Genomic DNA, 22,223 nt, shown 5'->3' on the forward strand with positions numbered 1-22,223 from the left:
AGTGCGTTTGTTAGGTGGTAATTTAGGTATCCCCTCGAGCGGCACGAATAAGCGGGCCGGGCTCGGACAGGAAACTAGGCACGGTGGGCTAGCCCAGCATGGCCCGTTTAACTCTAAGCACGTTAAGCCCGCTTTTTTGCACTAAAACGTGCTTTTCAGCCCGCTTAGCCCGCTTTTGGTCCACTTTTTTCGTGTTAAACGGGCCAAAATTACGACACTGGGATAGAAATATAGAATACAGAGTGTCGCTAGTAGAAATTTCATTTGAGCCTAGAAATAGAATACAGAGTGTCGCTAGTAGAATAGATCCTTCTACTTGGCGTGGACAAATTACGACACTGGGATTCTAGAAGTTTGATGTATTTTTTTATTTCCTATAAACTTCGCTTTCTGAAAAAAATGAATTATAGAAGGGCAAAGAAGATATGATGTTGACTTTCAATGATATTGACAATATTCCCTGAACTACACTGTACATGTCAACCGCACTGTCTCATCACCGGAACGTGAGCATGAGCAGGAAGCCCAGGAAGGCAGCGGCCCCGACGCCGGAGCAGCAGAGGTCGAGGATGCTCTCGCGCCTGGCCTTCCACTCCTTGCGCGCCCTCCTCCCCCTGACGAAGTCCTCGTACCTGGCCCTGGCCGCGTCCTCCGCCGCGCCGCGGCACCCCCGCCTGGGCGCGGCCATGGCGGCGGCGACGGCGGCCAGCCCGTCCCTGCCGCTGACGCCAGCGCCGTCGGCGTCCTCGACGCGCAGGCTGACCTCCCGGACGTGGCCGTACTGGCCGACGTCGCAGGTGACGGCGGCTTCGAGCGCGACGCCGCCGCCGATCACGACGGCGAAGCGCGCCACGGTGTCCCACGTGAGCCACTTGCGGTCGACGGACACGGCGCGGCGGCTGGCGGCGCCGAGCGCGCGGCCCGTGGCCGGGTCGACGAGGACCCAGCTGAGCTCGAGGTCGACCGGAGCGACGGCGGCCGGCGACGACGCGAAGCCCTCATGCAGCGGCGCGTCGACGTCGACGCGGAACGGCGCGCCCAGGAACCAGTCGGAGGCGGCATCCGTGTCCACGACGCACGACAGGACGCAGGCCCCCGCGACGCGGAACGGCGCGCCCAGGAACCAGTCGGAGGCGGCATCCGTGTCCACGACGCACGACAGGACGCAGCCCCCCGCGTGGCGCAGGTCGACGGCCGACACGAGGCGCGCGGGCAGGGGCTGCGGTCTGCGGAGTGGGAGGGGAGACGGGGCACGGGACCGGGAAGGCGTCGGCGAACAGCGCCCGGTGGTCGACGCAGGGGAGGTCGCGGACGGCGGGCCACATGGCGAGGCAGAGCGCCCGCCACGTGGCCGGGTCGGTGGCGAGGGCGTGGAGCCCCGAGCTCGCGCACCCGACCGCCGCCAGAGACGCGCCGTCGAGGCGGCGGAGCACGAGGGCGAGGACGTCCGCCGGGAGGTCCTCGATGGTCGTGCCGGCGTCGTCGCAGGCCGGGGAAGAGGCTTCCATCGCGCCAACGCCCATGAGAACGGTGGCGGGAGGCCGGCCGGGGAAAGGAAAAGGGTTTTGTGGTGTCTGTCTCTGATGACCTCCGGCGTTGGAGGGAGGGATCAGGGATGCAGTGCAGGCTTGGCTTGTTCGTTGATTTATAAATGTGTAGGCTGCCTGGCTGTATGGTGAGGGTCGACCCTGGCGGCCTGGCCTTTGACCGGCCCGGCGTGTCAGCCAGGGTGATTGGGGCTGAGGCTGACTGGCCGAGGTGGATGTGGATGACGAAGGCTGCCTAGTGGTACACTGGTCTCTCCCCGTCGTAATAAAAAAGGCAAAAGCTTGCAGGTGCACGTAGCCATGGCGGGCGGCTCGGGCGTCGCCGTCTGCTAGCTACAGAGGAGGCAGCAGCCGTCGTCCGGCCCGCCGCCGGCTCCGGCTGTGGTCTGTGATGGCAGACCGTGTCGCATCGGCGGAAGGAAGGATCGGAGGCTCCATGTCCTACCCGCCGCCCGTGATCGAGACCGCGTTTGTGTTCGGCATGCAATGTTGCGTTGACATGCACCAGTATTTGGATGGTTTCAACTTTCAAATCCGTGTGTGGTTTGGATGGTTTCGGCCGCGCCGCTGTTTGGCTTGGGGGCCGGGCGACCATATACGTCCAGTCCATAGCAATACGATACATGGTCGCTGACCAGGGAGCCACGCGCTGCCGTTTTGACATGTCACGCTTGTTACGTTAGTACGACGTTGGACCAGACTTGTTTCGTCTTTTACTTCTTCCTACTTTGCTTGCTTGCTTGTTCTCACTGACTGTCTAGATGGCATGCCAGGCCATATTCTGGAACAATTCTAGATTACTCTGCGCGTTCATCTTGACTGCTCGATTGCTGTCAGTGTTTGGTATACCGACGGTGCACCATGAGATATATTACGAGATGTTTCCTTATCTCTACTAACTATTAAGGGGGCAGTGTAGACTGCCCCCGCTCCCGCACGCCCGCCAAACCGCCGCTCCCGCAACGCCAGCAACCCCCCGCTCCCACGCAACTGCCTCCCGCACGCGCCGCCGACCTTGCTCCCGCAACAGCCTCCCGAACGGCTCCCAGACGTGGCGCCTCCAACGTCGTCGTCCGCGTCGGGGCGCTTCCTGCCGCCGGAGACCCCCACGGTCACGTGGCTGAAGAAGCGGCTGAGTATGTCCGGCAGCAAGGGCACAACGGGCACGGTGGAGGTGGACGCGCCGACTTTTTCTGCTTTTCATTTGCCTTGTGCGGATCTACTCGTCGTGCTCATCTCGCGCAGATCTGCTCGACGTGTGAACCACCGCCTCGCCGAGAAGGAGATCGTCGTCGTCCTCTCCTCTGCCTCCGCGGCCTCCATCGAGAGCAGTGTTGCCGTCGTCGACCACCTCACCTCCCTCGTCTCTCACCTCCATGAGACCTCAAGAGCAAGGTAATCCCCTTCCTGCCCTCCAAAATCTCACTCCTGTTTCCTCCTCTTACTTGCAGAATCAAATCGCACATGGCCTAGAGAAGATCTTAGGGATTTGGTTTACCGTTTTGTATTTCTGATTTTCGCTGAAGAAAATTCGTGTCTTTGTGGTGTTCCCTGAGCGATGAATGCCTTCTAGATGGAGGATGGCGCATGGGCCGAGAAACTGCCGGTGCAACGGTGTGCATTGCCAAATGCAGTAGATACTGCATTTATTTCACTAAATGGTAACTCCACACTACAGACATCCGAAGCATTTAAGAAATAAAACATCATTTCTCATAATAAAAAATATCATAAATAGGTGTAGTTGTCATATCTTCAGTAGCACCTGTTGTTTAGTATGCTTGCTTGCCTCGAGTCTAATTAGATAGCTTGCTAGGTGATCTATTTTGAATTGCATCCTTTGCATGGCATTCCTTTCTGTTGGTCTACTGCACCACGAGTGTGCTGTTGACAATGACCCATTGTAAAAAGAACTCGATTGTTGCAACGTTATTTTGGAGAGGTTAGATTTTTCATTCATCAAGCTGCAGATTTTGAGAGGCTTTGAAATGTCAATTCTTATTCACCAACATTTGTAATGGTTTGATCTGTAGTTTCTTTGTCGTTTAAGTTCCACTTCTTTCACTGCAAGAAGATCGCATGTTGCTTTTTTGGAGTAGCACTGAGACTGAAATTTTCACCCTCAGTTGACTTGTTCATTAGTTGTACCGTGCTACTGTCTGCAGTTCACCCATGTACTTCTATGAATATTGTTTGATTTTGTTTAGAGTATATTACTTATGATCCCATTATTGTAGTGCAGTGACCTGAAAATGAGTGAGGGGGATGCTACTCAGCTTGCCCTTGAGAAAGGATCACCGCAAGTGTCTAATGATGATGGTTCGAGTAGTCCTGCAACTGTGCACAAGTTGAAAGTTGACACAGAAGATGCTGGAAGCAAAATTGAATCACCCACTCCAGAGAAGCTTGAATCTAGAAGCAAATGGGTTGTTGTGAGTTCGTTGGCAAGGAATTTACTTGCAGAGAGGTACAAAGATAGATTTGCAAATCAGTTCCTGGAAGATGAGGGTGACATAGATGATGAAGACTATAATGACAGTATTTCGCAGGCATGAACCGATCTCAGAGATCAAGAAGCATTGAACTTCTGGAGAAGTGATCCATTTTTATTTGGGAAATTTGGATCCATACCATTAAAAGATCACCACTTTAGATCCATACCATTACTATCTCACTTACATGTGGGTCCACATGAGTCAATGACACGTGGGTCCATGGTATATATCTAAAGTTTGGATCTTTTAATGGTATAGATCCAATTGTTCCTTTTTATTTTCATCTCAATATCTCATGTATATGTGTGCTTCCTACAGATCATTCACCTTGTCTTTCCTGTTCACAATGTCAGGCACAAGGATTTACTGAATCTTTTTAATAGAATGGAGAGTTCTATAAGGTTGCTACGCCTACGGAAGAGGATGGCTACATTTAATAATATTGCCACCCAGGTGGAAATACTCGCAAAAAGGTAATATCCGACCAAATAAATAGCATGCTTATGACATGTGGGTCAGTATTTTTTTCTGTTTTTAATTATGTGCCCTTGGATGAACTAGCATGCCCATATATTATATACGTTTCCGCTGCCCACAAAAATAAGTTGTTACTCTAGAATTGGTATATTTTTCTTAGATCCAATGTTTTTCATTCAGAAATTTTCTAACCATTTTCCTGATTTCTCCTATATACAGATCCTTTAAGCTATTATTATCATCAAGCATTCTTCTGAAAAAATGTGTACCATGTGCTAATTCCACTGAAGTTGATCTTTTCTGTACTAACTATTAAGGGGGCAGTGTAGACTGCCCCCGCTCCCTACCCGCACGCGCAACTGCCTCCCGCACCGCCCAGCCGTCCTCCGCACGCCCGCGCCGCAGCCGCCGCGAAACCCTCGCTCCAAGGCCCGCACCCGCAACGGCCTCCCGTCCTCCGCACGCTCGCCGCGCACGCCCCTACGAATCCCGCCGCGCACGTCCTGCCACCCAAGAAGCGGATCCGCGCGGCGTGACCCTGGCGCGCAGGACGGGACGACGTGGATCTGGCGAGTCGGTAAGCACCGACGATCTGCTCCCCGTGCTCTCAACAACCCCCGCCCCCATCGCTCTCCTCCGAGGTGGTTGTTTCTTTTATTCTGGTAACACATGGTTTCCTAATCTCACACATCTTCCAGGTTTGTGGACTCAAGTGGTCTTATGACAATCGTCAGCTTGCATCCAGAGGCAATGACAATGGAGTAAGATGCCTGTCCATATGTTCCTGTTAGTTTTGAATGCACTGTTCTTAGGATTCTGCATTTCTATTTTCCCATGCTAATATTTCCCCCTTGTCCAACTTTTTGTTTGGAATCCACATTCAGTACAACCAGTACTGAAGTAGACTGAGCACACAACAGTTGTCAAAGCTATTGCCTGGTCACCTCATCTCCACGGTCTGCTTGCATCTGTGGCGGAACTACAGATAGATGCATATGATTTTGTCATAAGAACAGTGATACTTCTGTTTTTTTTTATTATGGTAACACGTGGTTTCCTAATCTCACACATCTTCTAGGTTTGTAAACAAGAAAGAATCAGATACAATTAAGAACCAGGGGCAGAGTAAATTGCCTCACTTAAAATATAAAAGCCATGTGTTACTAATTTTTTTTGACAAAGAACACGTTGAAGTGGGTTAGCTGCATGTTAAGGACTTATAAAAAAACTTTATTTGAAGAATAACTATTTTATGAATTGTTTCAGCTTGCCATGTCACGAATTTCATCGCTCATGGGTCATGGCTCTAGGTTACCTGGTCCAAATCATCGTTCAAGTAAAAGCGGCCTTCACACCACCAAACACTCTGAAATATTATCTAGGTGGAGACCTTTGGTCATGTCATGTTTAATTTCCCTACAAATTTCGTACTGCATTTCATATATATGTATCAAATATGGACCCATGAAACTGAAGAAGGCGTTACTTTTCAATTCGTGTTGCTTCTTCATTTCCTTTGTTAATAAGGGCATGTCTAGATCCATTAGCACTAAAATTTAGCAGTTAAAATTTATATGAGTGGGTCTAAATGGACCTGCTAATTATTTGTTGAAGGACCTGAAGGGCTGTTATTAGTTTCATTAGCAGATTTGGAGTTGCTAATATGTGCTAATAATTCATATGCATCTTCAACTCACTATCTAACTACCTATTAGCATCTGAGTGCAAACAGCTTCCTGCTAAAAGTTAGTAAGGGATCGGTTGATACTTATCGATGTATTGTGTTTGTTCATTATTATTGTATCCATGTTTGGTTGGAATGTTTTTAAAAGAGTGTTAAATTCTGAACGATATGAGTTATTTTATATTCTATATTCTTTTGGTTTCTGAAAGGTTTCTTGCTTCTTAAAAGAGTGTTCATTATTACTCCCTCATGATTCTTATTTGTACATCACCTGTAGATCTAAGTAACATATTCCATGTTGTCCTTTTCAAAACCTTTGCAGGTTCAGTTGATAATAATGTTAAATTTTGGGACCTTGAAACTTTTGAGTTGATCGGTTCTTCTGGACCTGAGGTACCATATCTATTTATAACGACTCACAAAATTAATTAGCACATATCCCCAGTTTCATGGTGCTCCTAATTAGCACATATCCTCTACGCTTCTTCCACGGCGTGCCCGAGGACGACGCTGCGGAGCGGGAGATGGCCATCATGCGCGCCAAGGCCCTGGCCGCAACGCCGCCGACGCAGCAGCAGCTCATGGCGTCCTCGTACCCCTTCTCGCTGTCGCCCAAGGGAGGCGTCAGCCTCAGCTTCCTGATCCAGCAGCACCAGCAGCAGCAGAGCGAGACCCAAAGGTGCCATTTTTACCCAGCGGCTGCCTCGCCACCAAATTAAAGGTTGCATTTTGTCTCCGGTCTCACCATTCCCATTTTATTCTCCGCGTGTTGCTGCCTGCTCCAGGGCGGCGGCGGCGGGCATGCTGCTCGGCGGCGAGGACATCTGTTCGGAATTTCGATGATAGCAAATGAATTCAAGTCAATCATGGTTTTTTTGTTATTCGATGATATGCTCGGCGGCGAGGACTATTGAAGTCCAAGTCAATCAGTGTTCTCCACTTTTTTTTGTTAGTTTTACTAGCTCCTCGTGGGTTTGTTAGTTTTACACGCTCTACGGCTCTACCTCATGGGGAAGTCTAGAAAAATCCTAAAATAGTTGTCATCTGTAGGAGTTAGATTTTTTATTGTATTCATTGCAATTACTGTGTAGTTTTTTTTACAACATGCCATTTTCGAAACAATTTTCATCTGCATGAGTTATTTTTTTGTATTTGTTGACATTATTGTGTAGTTTTTTTTCACAACATGCCATTTTCTAGATAGACTTGCAAGAAACATATCAGTTATTATTGTGATCTTACAAAACCATAAGATTCATTTATCTGCTCACACATGGTGTATATGCAGATGTTTAATACCTTTGTTTGGCTGCCTTTTTTCTTTTTAATGTGGCATCAACGCAAAATCAAACTGTTGCTGCATCCCAGCTCATTAGCATGTCTTAACTAGAGTCTGATTGTATCCACTGTCTTAAAATAGTATGTTCATTCAATCTTAAATTGTGAAGTTAGCATGTTGTGAAGCTGTTGCTTTTTGTGTTTATACATGCATCCCTTTCATTACCATGACTCATGATCCACACGAATTTAAATTTGTTATTTTTCATAGTTCATAATTCAATAATCACCATAAATTTCGATGATAGCAAATGAATTCAGAATGTTGCTGTTTCTGTATCAGGGCATGGGGCCTCTATCCCACAATTATCTTCTCAGAGCAGCGCACCTCAGTAATCCTATTATGGTGGATATCAGGGTACAAGCAAAAAGATTGAAAATCCAAATGGAAGGGTAAGCTTTTTGTTCATTCTGTTTTCTGTCACTGAATTTAGAAAGTGCATCCAGAAGTGTGATGTTTGTAATCTTTTAAACTGGCACTATTGTCAACTTGCTGTAGGTTGGTGTTATCATTGGAAAAGCTGGGGAAACTATTAGGTATATCCAACTTCAATCAGGAGCAAAGATTCAAGTCACAAGAGACCATGAAGCTGAACCTGGTGCACTGACAAGGCAAGTTGAGCTTTCTGGCAAACCTGAGCAGATAAGCAAAGCTGAACAGTTGATCAAAGAAGTTCTGGCAGAGGTATTACTCATTATGCTCACAACCTTTTGTTTTGTTCTACATTTTTCATCTATGTTACAATATTTGATCTTGCATCCCAGGCCGATGCTGGGTCATCCGGTGCTAGATCTGGAGGCCGGAAATACAATGCAACACAACAAGGTGCTGAGACGTACCAGATGAAAATTGCTAATAACAAGGTATACACCTTGTTCTATTTGGACAAGGGTTTGCCTTACCATACGAAACTACACTTTATCATGCTACCACAAGTATTTGGCATGTGTATGGGTGCCTGTTTGTCAATTTTATATCAATCAACAGACTGTGTTGTGTGATTTCCTTACCCATGTTGTTTTTTCCTCTACTTCTGATTTTTGTCTGTTTCTTTTTAGGTGGGACTGATTATTAGGAAGGGTGGTGAGACTATAAAGTCCATGCAGACCAAATCTGGAGCCCGTATTCAGGTTTGCTATCTTGTTATATAGCTTCCTGGTTTACCTTAGCTACAATCAGAAGTAAGGTTACACTAAGTTCACTTGTGGCTGTTTGTCTGCTTGTTTTTGCTTTGCCTTGAAAATATCACTTCTAAATGATTGATATTTTGTCACCTGGAGTTTATCATTCATATTTTGCTGTAAATGCTCCATTTGGTCCAAGCTGTTCATTTATTATCAAATCATTTGGTCCAAGTTGTCCATTTAGTCGAATGAGAAAAATGAAACAAAAGTAGGATTTCTATTTTTTGGATAGTGACTAACACACTTAGAAAATGCTATATGTTTGCAGTAGGTGGTACATGCTATTTATGCAAACGAAAGTTCCTATTTAGGATTGTTAAACATAATTTTGGAGTTTGGGATTTCCTTTGGGTATCTTTTATGTAGCATTCATATAATTAGTAAAGGTATATGTTGCACTACATTTTATCTATAATTCTTTGTTTGGAGTTGTTGTTTGCACGACTATCCCTCTCTCACGGATAAAGATGTCAGGATCATTGCTTCAAACTGCGCTGCATTAGAAAATCTCATTATGTTATAGTCTTCAATCAGTGATGGTGGTCTTTCTCAGGATGCTAAGCAATGCAGAAACCTGAAGTTCCTCCATACCGAAGGGTGCTTGTCCATCACTAAGGCGTCTCTAAGAGCCCTTGTGCAGTATGCCAAGAGACTCGAGTCTCTTACTCTGGGAAGCTACCCTCAAATTGAGCAACATGCCATCTTTTCCTTACTGATGAACTAACCTTATCTGGACACGCTTGTGCTCAAGGACATGGTGGCTGGACAATCACATACGAATGATTGAAGACATTTCACTTATCACTAATGCTTACTTGAACTTGGAGTAGATGTACGATGCACAGAAGGATTAGTTCTCTAGCGGGACAGTTCATGTCTAATTAATGATGAATTATATAGAGGTTATTACCAAGGAAATAATGATCATAAGAGACCGACGAAATTGCTGCAGTTTATGTTTCTGAATCTTTGTGCTCTCAGTCAGTTATTCTAACTAAGTTCTACTGGTTGACCTCTAATATGTGGTTCATCTACCTACAACTTATGACTTCTTGGGTTCTCTGATCAGGGCAACTTCAACTTGATCATCTCATATAATTCAACAAACAACCATGGTGTTTATGATGAATCAGAACAATCTATCCCTGTGCTTACTCAAGCAGGCTCAGTGCAGAAAGCTAATTCGGTTCAAGTCCCATGATTAGCTAATATAGTACCACTTTGTTCTTTCATGTACAGTTCTAGGCTCCTTTGGTGAGATGTATGCATCACAAGTTTTACTAACTCTGATTATTCGTACATTGTACCTAGATTTGGACTGTACCTTGATCCATTTCCCTAGAACCTTTATAGTTTATATTCTTATTTTTATAATTTTCAAGACGTGTATTTCACCAATACCTCTTTTCTCTTCACTACTACTATGATGCACCAGTTTCACCTAGGAGACCGTTGCCAATGAGTTCTTGGGTGCCATGTTTCACCCCCCCCCCTAATTCATGAAGGTTTGGTCTTGATTGTGTGATGTTGCAGTTTCAGTTATTAACACTATGGTTTGCTGTTTATTTACCTATTTGGACCATGCTGCCACTTGTCTGTGTGAATTGATGATTTTTGAGCTGGAGCTCAGGCTGGAATTATGTGACTGTTATCTTACTGTCTACACGACACACAATTGTTTAATACATGTTTCTTGTATTTTGAACCAATAAGGTGTTGTAAAAGAAGATGCAAGGGGAAGAGGTAAGGTCAGGGCTTATTCGGTTTCAGAGACCTGTTGGAAAAGTCGTCATCAAAGTGTAGTATGCAGAAGTTAAGTAAAACCTCTGGCTTTTTTACTTCTACTGGCTTTGTTTGTCAGGCGGTTGACTTAACAGACTTAACTTTTCTAAAATGGTAACCTTGGTAAATTGTTAAAAAAAATATGTTTATCTGTACCCCTAGGTGAAGGCCATTTTTTGTGATGTTCATTTGTCTGATAATATTTGGGATGATCAATGCTTCTAAGATCTAATTAGGGCCCCTTGCCCAATGGTGTGCGTGCCTCCGATGCTCACAAGGTTTGGAGCAGTGACTTTTCAAATTCCTATGGTGTGGTGCTTCATTCTACACTTGGCTTTTGCATCTCAATATATCTTATTATAATATATTGACTCCATAGCAACACACTGACATACACATAACACACATCATTGTAAAAGTTTGGAACATGTTTGAATAATTATCTTATTTTAAAAAGTATGTCTATATGATATATAGAAACCATAGCAACACATGGGCAATTAACTAGGCGTGCACACCTGCGATACTATGGATATCATATTAAGACTCAAAAGTATGAGTGCACACCCGCGATACCGTGCCCCCCTTGACACCCCTTGCCCCCGTTCCTCGCGGCTTCGGCGCTACGACCACTGCCACCCCTGCCCCCGCACCACCTAAAGATTTATATGATCTCCGTAGCAACGCACGGGCATCCAACTAGTTATTAAAGGCGGACGGAAACAGCGCCTACTAGCCCATCCACGTCATCGCGATTTTTAAGAGTTATTAGATTGACATCAAACGAGCATAATCGGTCTGGCTGCCTCAACAACTCCCATCGTCGCAACGCTTCTGGACTCTTCCCACCGTAATGATAAAGGGACGTAGCACAGCCTTAGACGAGGTGCTGCCCGCCGATGATGATGCAGAACGGACGCGCCGCGTCCCCATCCAGAACCACCCCCGCTCGACACCTTCTTCTCTGGTAGCGGCGCCTACATCGCACCGCCTTGTTCCTCTTTATTTGATGAGTAGGTAGGCAGAGGCGCGAGGGTGCGGCGACCTTGTCGCTAGAAGACTCCGATGAGCAATTAACCTCACTGGTGCAGCTCAAACAAGGTGTAAGAGGTTGCGGTCATGGGTTCTCACTCGGGAGCGCGATGCGCAGCGGGGACGGGCACGCCTTTGGCAAGGTCTAATCGACGGGGACACAGTGATGTCACTGCGGCAGCTCCAAACCTGCACCAGGAGAGGGGCTAAGCGGGAGCAGAGCAGAGGGAACGTGAAGTCGGGAAGGTAAGAACTCTGCGTGTTCGGGGTACATCCCTATCGGGCGGTGCTTACCAAAGCAATGGAAATACCGGGGACTCATCAGTGGTGCGGAACACTGGCTTGTCAGCGACGACGTGCAACGACGATGTGCAGCGTGCAGAGCAGTGGAACTACGGAGTGCCTGGGCGTGTGAGGAGTCGGGGCACGCGCGGAGTTCAGATCCTCCTACTTAGGTTGTGTTTGGTTGAAAAGCGGACGAGAATGGAGCGTTTTCATTACTGTTTTTTTAATGTTTGGTTTCCAACGAAATAGGATTGGAGCGGCTCCTGAAGTTTATATATGGTAAATATTTGTGACGCTCTCGCTCCAATAAAACTACTGGATGCGAGCGTTTTCCTCCCTCCTTCCCTCCACTAGGTGTACATTCGGACCGTCCAGCCCCGCCCAAGCCTGAAAAGGGCCGACCCATTTAAATTTTGGCCCAGCCCGATCCGTTTGAATTTCGGGCCGTGTCCCGGGCCTAGCCCTCGGCCTGGCACGTAATTGCTTAAACGTGTCGGGCTCATTTCGGGTGGTTCAAAATTATAAAAAGCCTGAAATTCACATCAAGACCAAGAATTCACATCAAAGCCCTAAAATCAAAACAAATTTAATAAAACAAAAAAAAAGATAAGACAAATAAATTTGACCAAAAACAAACTTAATATTTGCATTAAGTTACCAGAGCTATGCAATGAATACCTCATTTAAAAATCATTTTGTTAAGAGGAAAAAGAGTATAATCAGCTCTATACAGAGTTCGTAAGTTCAGTTCATTATCTAATACTCATAACAAAAGTAAAATTACATCACATACTCTAATTCAAAACTACAACAAACATCTAACTAGCATCATCTCTATCTTTGTGTTCTTTAACAAGTACATGAAAGTGTGGAATGGAGTGTGGTTTTAATAAATATATAGGTATTTTTGTGCCTCTATATGGGCCATTTCGTGCCTGCCTTAAACGGACCGTGCTCGTGCCTGCCCATGGGCCGCGACCTCAGCCCAAACCCGACCCGATATATCGGGCCGTGCCGGCCCAGCACTAAAATATTTCGAGGCGTGTTGTGCCTGGGCCGTGCTTTTTTCGTGCTTCGGGCTAGCCCATCAGGCCCGACCCAAATATACACCTATACTCATATGGCTCTTCATCCAAACAATAAATAGAGCTGGCTCTCCATCCAAACAATGAATGGAGCTGGCTCTCCAACCAAACAATGAACGGAGCGACTCTACTCTATTCTGCTCTCAACTAAACAAAAATGGAGCATTTTTTGTTCTGCTTGCCAAACATATAATGAAATGGCTCCATTCTCAGAAACTAGAATGGAGCCGCCCTATTCTAATTGACTCCCTAACCAAACACATCATTAAGGACCGAGGGACATGGGGTGGCACCGATAGGCGGGCCCAGCGCGACAGCAAGGTCGAGGACACTAGTACACTTAGGAAGTTAAGTGTGTATCCTTGAAATAGAAAGCCTGATCTACCTTATTGTGCATTTTACACTCTAGCTTCATTTATCAATCGATTCTGTTAGTATGTGTTTCTTTACTTATCGCTTTCTTATGGATCTTGATACCCTGGAATAGTCTTAGGTGAAAGGCTACAACGTGAATCGGTGCGCTTGTGGATTATAACTAACTAGCTCAGTGCCAGTGCGTTGCAACGTGATCATATAATAGCTCGATAACTTATATATACAAATGTGTGTTATATTGTTGTTGGGGGCCTTCGGCTTCCGAAGGTCCTCAAAAACATAATTTGACAATGTTTTCCAAGTATGCGAGCAGGTATCTTCGGAATCAGGTTGCGGGTATACAAGAGCATGGTCAAGACGAAGCTTGACTGAAATGGAAGACGATCATGACGAAGGATGAAACGGTCACGAAGCTATGTGCAGAAAAGCTTCGGCATGACAGCAGAAAAGGGGAACCGACTTAAAGATGAAAAGCCAAATTAGACTTCAGAGAATTACTATAGAGTTATTGATAAAAGCAAAGGGCATTAATGTAATTTTACATGGGCTGCGTCCCATGCCTATAAATAGATGAGCAGTACTCCCGTACTGGAGACACTGACTTGGCATTGGCATCACGCTTGTACCCTTACTTTCCTTCAAGCCGAAGGTACATTTGTAATTTGTTGTCGTTTATACAAGTAAAATAAATAGAAATAAATTAATAATAATGTTCAAAGTAATCATGTTATTTTCCGTGATTTATGCATAATCTTTCTTATCTTTTATTATGATTATGAAGGTGTGACCTTCATAACCTTCGTTCGAAATCCATTATATCCAAGGGGAAATAATGCTTCGAAGGACGAAGAGCTTTGATATTTAACATTTTATGTTGCCTTGTTCTTAATTCATAGCATTTGAGAACAAGTCGCCAACATTGGCGCCCACCTCCGGTGAACTCACTTCCATTTCTTGAGCTTTGAACACCTTCGGCAAGCATCACCTTCGTCATGCCACCGAAAAAAGCTTCAGCAACAGGTGCTGCCACTCTGCAGCCGCTGGACCCCAATTAGGACGTCCTTTCTCTTAGGGAGGCCCGAAGCCAGAAGAGGAAGGCCACCAGTCCAACGCCTCCGGAGGACGACTTGGATAAGGAAATCCAAAACCTGGAGATGCTTCAGCAACATGTGCAACGAAAGAAGGAGAAGATGGCTCGTCTAGCTGACCTTCAGAGGCAAATAGATGAAGCTTCGGAAGAGGTTCGTCATCTTGTTCAAGATGACCAAAACCGAAGGCCTCCGCGCAGAGAGCTTCATCAGGAGGGCTTCTACAATGAGGACGACTGGTATGAAGATTTCCATCATGGAAATTTTACTTTTGATGATGCTTCTCCTCTATCAACAGAATTGCAGGCTACACCATGGCCCCAGTCTTACAAGCCACCCTAGCTCCCCATGTACGACGGTCATACAGACCCGAAGCAATTCTTGATGAGCTATGAAGCAACCATATCTTCGTATGGTGGCAATACTGCAGTCATGGCAAAGTCTTTTGTCATGGCCGTAAAGAGTGTCGCTCAAACCTGGTACTCCTCTCTTCGGCCAGGGACAATCACCTCTTGGCAGAAGCTGAAGGATATGTTGATAACCAGCTTCCAAGGGTTTCAGACGAAGCCAGTTACTGCACAAGCTTTATTCCAGTGTACCCAGGACCACGAAGAATACCTTCAGGCGTATGTCTGAAGGTTTCTGCGTCTGAGGGCACAGGCGCCAACAGTGCCCAATGAAATTGTCATTGAGGCCATGATTAAGGGACTTCGGTCGGGACCTTCAGCGCAATACTTTGCCAGGAAGCCACCACAAACTTTGGAGAAGCTGCTCCAGAAGATGGACGAGTATATCCGGGCTGACAATGACTTCCGCCAAAGAAGGGAGGAGGCATTCAGGTTCTCTGAAATGACCAGGGGCTTCGGAGGAAGATTTCATCCGAGGCACGTCAGGTCAATTCATAACTCCACTCAAAGTGATGATAGAGGGAGCCAACAGCAAAGGCCACAATACTCTTCGCACGCTTCAGGGCAACAACAAAGCTCTGTTCGGCCGCCAGCGCCAAGGGGCAGAGGCGCCAGGGGCTTCAGGGGAAGATTTGGGGATCAGCCAAGAAGAATTTACTGTCTATTCTGTGGTGAAGACAAGGGCCATACCACCAGGATGTGCCACGTCACCATCCAGAAGCAAAAGGAGATAGCAGAAGCTGCAGCACAACAGAGTCAGCCGAAGCAGGTCATGCACATTGCTTCGTACCATTCGCCTTACATTCCAGAATATGTAGGCAATCACTCTGCAGCTTCTGTTGCTTCGGCAAGTCAACCCCAAGCATCTTGGCAACAGCCTCCACCGCCACCACCAACGCAGCGAGGACAACAGCCAGAAGGGAGTCAGCACACTCACCTTCAGAGGGACTTCAGAGAGGAGTCCGAAGCTCGCACAGTCAATAGCACTGTGCCAGAGTCGAAGCACATTTACTGACAGATATCCTACCTCGACAGTAGTTTTTTTCGCATTTTCACATTCAGTATTACTTTTTTGTTAATAAGGAACGACTATGGGAAGTCTAAGTGTCTTTTATCGTTTTTCAATTTCTTGTAACAGTTTCGTCTTTTGCCATAATGAAAATATATCTTCTCCATAGGCTTGAGTTGCCGAAGCATAAGAGTTTATGGTGGCACGAAGGACCTTTGAATTATCAAAAATTTGTTCTAAGGGACACAGTGCAATTTATTCGAACCAGTAAAAAGTCGTTCCTAAGGGAGCGCAGTGTAAGTTCTCTGAGCCTACAGCGAAAAATAAGCGCTGATTCCGCCGAAAGTAAAAGGCGAAGAAGCTCCTAAGGGAGGCTTACAGCGAAAAATAAACGCTGATTCCGCTGAAAGTAAAAGGCGAAGAAGCTCCTAAGGGAGGCTTACAGCGAAAAATAAACGCTGATTCCGCTGAAAGTAAAAGGCGAAGAAGCTCCTAAGGGAGGCTTACAGCGAAAAGTCAGCGCTGGTATAAAAAGATTGTGTGCTCTATTGCAGGGATGTGTGTATCTTCGACACAAATATCATTTTGCATAACATAACATCATCACATCATTTTGCATAACATAAGCATCATACAACATATTGCATGTGGAACAAGAAGGGGACACAGTATTGATCTTCGGAGAATATTTTGAAAAAGTGAAAATCGTGCTAGGGCACAAGATAAATTGAGAAGACGTGTAACTTCGTTACAGAGACAACATAAAACTTTTTTATAGCTTCGAAGAATGTTTTCACAAAGCTTGGATATTCTTCATTAGAGAAGTATGGAAATTCTTGTGATATATAAAAGATTTTCTTCACGAAGCATGAAAAGAAGGGAAGGTGTTTTTTCGCCGAAGGCTCAAAAAACGGTATGTATGCAAAATTTCATGCATCGTAAAGAATTGAACCATAAATAGATTATATATTACATTCAAAGTTACAAAGTATTACACATGTTACATTCCAAATGTTTTTACAATAGCATTTAATCTTCCCTAAGAACTACTTCTGCAGCTTCGTTCAGTAGCTGATCGACAACCTTGTCCATGATGGTCTCGGCCATTTTTCTAATTTCGTCGTCCCCCTTCGCGTGGGGGCCCGGAGATGCCTCAGCAGGTTCTGAGGGAGGAGAAGATATGGCTATATTACTATTACAAACCGCGAACAAAGTCTGAAATTAAAAATTACAACAGAATAAAAACCACTAGTTAATACCTATTTGCCCTTCGGGCTCTGCACTTTTCTCAGCAGTCTCTGCTATCTTCCTAGCATCATGTATGCCTTTTTCGCTTCTTTGAATGATTTCTTGAGCCATTTCTCGGGCGCCATTGTCCCAGATGTCGGTGAAAAATTTTCCACCAACCAGGCTTGCTTCGGCCGAGGAATCCTTTATATCTTCGGAAGACAAGGCAGTTTTGGATTGCGCTAAAAATTTCACATGATCACAACCTTTTCTTTCCAAAACAGTAGCAATCCCCCTGGCGCCTGAAAAAGCACATATGTCTCCGCGGCTACTCAAGATTTCCTCGAAGGCCTCAGCTTCGTGACTGAGCCATTCAATCGGGCCTTCTGGATTCCCCTTTGTGAAATTTTCTTCGCTAGAGAATGCGCCAACGCTGGTGAAGCTGGATTTTATCGTCTTAACACACTCTATGGATTTATCATAGCACCTTTTCTTGGAAGCTCGAAGCTCTTCAACATTTATTTCCAAATGATTTGCCCATTGATCACTAAGTTCTCGTTTTGTTTCTTCAAGTATGCGTTCTTCTTTAGCTCTGGCTAGCTGTTTCTGAAGATCTTGAATTTCACGTTTTTGGGCTTCAGCTTGAGCCTTAGAGGTAGCTTCGTCTTCCCTTATTTTATCCACCAGTGTAAGCAGAATTTTATCTTTTTCCAAAGCTTCGTTCCTCAGCTTAATAACCTCTGTTCGTAGGTTGTTGAAAGCAATATTGTAGCTCTCGTCTTCGGCATTCTTTTGCGCTCTCAAAGAGTTGCTCAGTATTAAACCCTATATGAAAAAGAATTAGTATAAGAATAAAAGAATGGTTCAAAAATTATAAATTTCCAAATATACAATTCTCACACCTTCAGACTATTATATGCAAGGCTATCCGCAAGATCTTCCTTCGTCATAGCGCAGAGTCCAGCTTCAAGCTTCGGAAACCCCATACTTCTAGCCATCTCCCGGCAGACAGATAATTCTTTGTTGTCTGGGAGACAGTATAGGAAGTCATCTTCGTCTGTCCCATTGAACACTAGGCCCCCCTTCGGATACTTCAGTTCTCGGGCATAATGGTTAGCTTCAAAAATCTCTTCTTCAGATAATTTCTTCCCCGAAGCATGTCGCACAATATAATCACGTATTTTGGAAGATGCTTTGGGGGCGGCAATATCAATTTCTTCAACCAAAATCGGCTCTGGCATCTTTGTTTTTTCGGCTTCCAAAGTTGCCTTTGTAGTTTTTGTTTCTTCGGCTTCCAAAGGTTTTACCTTGGTGGGCTCTGAAGGCCCATCTTCAGTTTCAAATTGTTGCTTCGAAGCTTCAGCAACAAAGGCTTCGGTAGACACCTCAGAAGTTTCAACAGTTTTCTTCGGAGTTATGCTTGAAGATTTAATTGTCTCCAAAACATCTAACACATTAACCATCCTTTTTCTTTTCGGGGTCACTGCTGGACCCTTTTGGCTTTTTGTTGCCTCAGTTTTTGCTGGAGGATTCAAGATTTCTGATGTCTTTACTTCTTCAGCCCTCGTTTCTTCAGCCTTCGTTTCTTCTATTTTTTCAGTCACTGGCACTTCGGCCAGCGCTTCAACATTTGGCAGGGGAGCTGTCTCTTTAGCTTCAGTGGCCGAAGGAATCCCACCGACAAATGCAGGCACTGTGGCCGGTTCAATATAACGTGGCCGGTGTGTGAGAACTTTTACCCTTCTCCTCTTCGGCGTTGGCTCGCTAGGAGCGGCTGAAGCAGTTTCTTTCGCAGAAGATGTATTCTTTCTTTTTTCACCCCGCGCTGGATAGCGGTAGTCGGGGTAGACAAACCCAATGGCGTCAAATACTCGGTTGAGCCTCTTTTTCTTTCGACCTCCGAAGGCCGCTGATAATGCAGTATCTTCAGCCTTTGAGTATACCCCAAGTAATTCATCACTTACAGTCTCAATGCTTTTTAGCCAGTCATCATCTGGCTCAACGAATTTATCTCCATACTTGAATGTGTATTTTAGCCTGACTAGTCCACCTTCGTCAGGTTCTTTAACGGTTTCCTTCGGCATCTCCCATTTTTCCGCAAGTGGCCATACTCTGAAGGCAATGTGTTCTTGGACCAAATCCCTTGTCCCAATAAAAGAACAAACAACACCGAAGGCTCTCTGGCATTCTTCGGCTGCTTCATGCATTTCCACCTTCGGCCTCCGCAGGCCGAAGCGTTGCCAGATGGGGCGCATGATAATCTTTTTTATATCTTCCCGTGATTTCAAGTCATTCTTCACGTAAAACCATTTTGTCATCCAGTCGTCGGGCCACCTCTTTCGAAAGGTTGGCACGGGGCAGCTTGACCCAGACCGGGAGCCAAAGCTGTAGCAGCCAAAATTGTTGTGATACTGTTCCTTACCCCAGGGTTTTGTCTCGTACAATAATTCATGTATGTTGCAGAAACTTTTCGCATTAGGTTCCAAGCCTTGGCTTCTCACGGCCCACACGAAGATATTCATCCTTATGATTGCTTCGGGGGTAAGTTGGTGAAGGTAGATTTCAAATATCTTCAGTACCTCTACAACAAAACTGCTTAAGGGAAATCGTAGTCCAGCCTTCAAGAAGCTTCGGAATACCACGACTTCATTTTCCTCAGGAGTTGGACAAGACTTCTCTCCTTCATCAGCCCTCACAACGGACAAATCCCGGAAATATTTGCCCCTCATATTGACAAGATGATTTTCTTTAATACTTGATTTACCAAAAAACCGCATGGCTTGGTCGCCAAGGTCGATCTTCGGAGTCTTCGCCGCCACTATCCACATCATAACTGTCACTATCACCAGTATCTTCAGATAAACCCTCCAAAATTTCTTTAGTAATCTTCTCTGTATTAGTCTTCGACATTGATTGAAGAAAGCCCAGATGCATCTCCTCAGAAAGACTTAGCTTCGAATCACCAACAACTTTTTTTATCTTCAGACATCCTTGCAAACGCTGAGAAAGTGCTCTCGAAACCGAAGCTTAAAAATCCAAAAGGCCAGGCAAGTGTTGATGCGCGCAGGCTAAAAGTTGGGTGAGTAAAAGCAGTTGGCAAGAGAGCGTGCCAAATAAACCCGTGATGAGCTCTTATTTATACACACAGTGCGTTGAAAATTGGAGGGTCCCGCTTGTCAAAGACTGTTGCTATTCTAGCAAAGAGAAGGTGTTTTTTCGGACTTCGGCTTAAGGCCTTCGTCCATATCGCAATATGAATTTATCATTACAGCAAATTAATATTGCGAGGGGCTACTGTTGGGGGCCTTCGGCTTCCGAAGGTCCTCAAAAACATAATTTGACAATGTTTTCCAAGTATGCGAGCAGGTATCTTCGGAATCAGGTTGCGGGTATACAAGAGCATGGTCAAGACGAAGCTTGACTGAAATGGAAGACGATCATGACGAAGGATGAAACGGTCACGAAGCTATGTGCAGAAAAGCTTCGGCATGACAGCAGAAAAGGGGAACCGACTTAAAGATGAAAAGCCAAATTAGACCTCGGAGAATTACTATAGAGTTATTGATAAAAGCAAAGGGCATTAATGTAATTTTACATGGGCTGCGTCCCGTGCCTATAAATAGATGAACAGTACTCCCGTACTGGAGACACTGACTTGGCATTGGCATCACGCTTGTACCCTTACTTTCCTTCAAGCCGAAGGTACATTTGTAATTTGTTGTCGTTTATACAAGTAAAATAAATAGAAATAAATTAATAATAATGTTCAAAGTAATCATGTTATTTTCCGTTATTTATGCATAAATCTTTCTTATCTTTTATTATGATTATGAAGGTGTGACCTTCATAACCTTCGTCCGAAATCCATTATATCCAAGGGGAAATAATGCTTCGAAGGACGAAGGGCTTTGATATTTAACATTTTATGTTGCCTTGTTCTTAATTCATAGCATTTGAGAACAAGTCGCCAACAATTGTTATGAGATGGAGGACGACATCCGCGAGCCGTCCGGGATGACATTGAAGAGAAACTCGTGCCTGTGACACACGAGCACTCACCTAGTAGTGTAGTATACAAGATTTAACAAGACAATTTAAAGGCAAAAATTCAAGAATGATCTTTCATAGACTACTGTAAATTCATGACTAAAAGCTCACTGTAATTGACTTGCTTGAAGAACACAATAATACTACTGTGAATATGTGATACAACTTAACCATAGTAGTAAAATTACATCTGATGTTGTATTTGGTAAAAAAATATTTTTTCAGAGTTCAGAGCCAACAACTAAACTCAAGTGTTACAAGGTACAACGATGAGAGCACCTAGAGGGGGGGTGAATAGGTGATCCTGTGAAACTTGAAACTTAATCCACAAAAACTTGATAAGGCGTTAGCACAATAATGCCAAGTGGCTAGAGAGGAGTCTCAACAAAACACAATAACCACAAGAGATCAATCACAGAGATGACACAATGTAAAGCCCAAAAATAGTAATAATAATAAAATAAATAAATATATTTATAATAGTGTTTTGAGAATGTTTGAAAACCTTTGGATGTTAATGGGTTTCTTTGACTTGAATAAATGGGATTAAACTAGCTAAATAACAAATAAATAAAAATAGAAATATGCACCTCTGAATGGAGTTCATGCAGTTAAAAGAATTTGAATTTTTGAACGAAAGTTAAACTGAACAGGAAATTTGAATTCAGAATTGAAAGAGGATAATAGGAGAGAAAAAGAAAGGGAAATTGGAAAAAGAAAAGAAAACTGAGAACCCCCCTCTTGGGCTAAATCGCACCCCACTGGCCCATCTGCGCCCTTATTTTTTTCTCTGAGTCATTGACGCGTGGGGCCACTCCTTCAGATCGGTCTTCAACCTCACGGACTCTGCCCCAAATCTCAACTGGACTCCGACCTACACGCGCGGGGATTTCAGACTCTGGATCGCCGCGCGCCGCTGTTGGGCAGTTGCAACCTCCCCTGGACGGGGTCACCTCGCTCGCTTGTGGAGTGGCAGTCACAGCGCTGTGGGACCGTCCGGTCAGCTTCATCGCTTCCTGTGTTCTCGGTCGAAGTCGCCGTAACAGAACCAAACCAAAGCTCGCGTGGATCTCGCCGGCTGTTTCTCACCTCGGACTCTGTCGACCCCTCTATAAAAATCGCGTGGTCGCTTGCTCCCTGTCTGGGCTGCTCGGCCGGTC

The 22,223-nt window shown here is 45.1% G+C and overlaps 1 long non-coding RNA gene and 1 pseudogene across 1 annotated transcript; one reads left to right on the forward strand and one right to left on the reverse strand.

The window, feature by feature from the left end:
• Positions 1-344: 344 nt before the first annotated feature.
• Positions 345-1,658, reverse strand: LOC103654362 (probable F-box protein At2g36090; annotated as a pseudogene).
• A 6,261-nt stretch (positions 1,659-7,919) lies between these two features.
• LOC103655806 (uncharacterized) lies at positions 7,920-8,382 on the forward strand. The gene is made up of 3 exons (XR_002268853.1): positions 7,920-7,934; positions 8,041-8,226; positions 8,307-8,382. It is a non-coding gene; the product is annotated as an uncharacterized lncRNA (long non-coding RNA).
• Positions 8,383-22,223: the final 13,841 nt, after the last annotated feature.

Source organism: Zea mays, chromosome 4 (assembly GCF_902167145.1).
Source record: "Zea mays cultivar B73 chromosome 4, Zm-B73-REFERENCE-NAM-5.0, whole genome shotgun sequence".
Lineage (NCBI taxonomy): Eukaryota > Viridiplantae > Streptophyta > Magnoliopsida > Poales > Poaceae > Zea > Zea mays.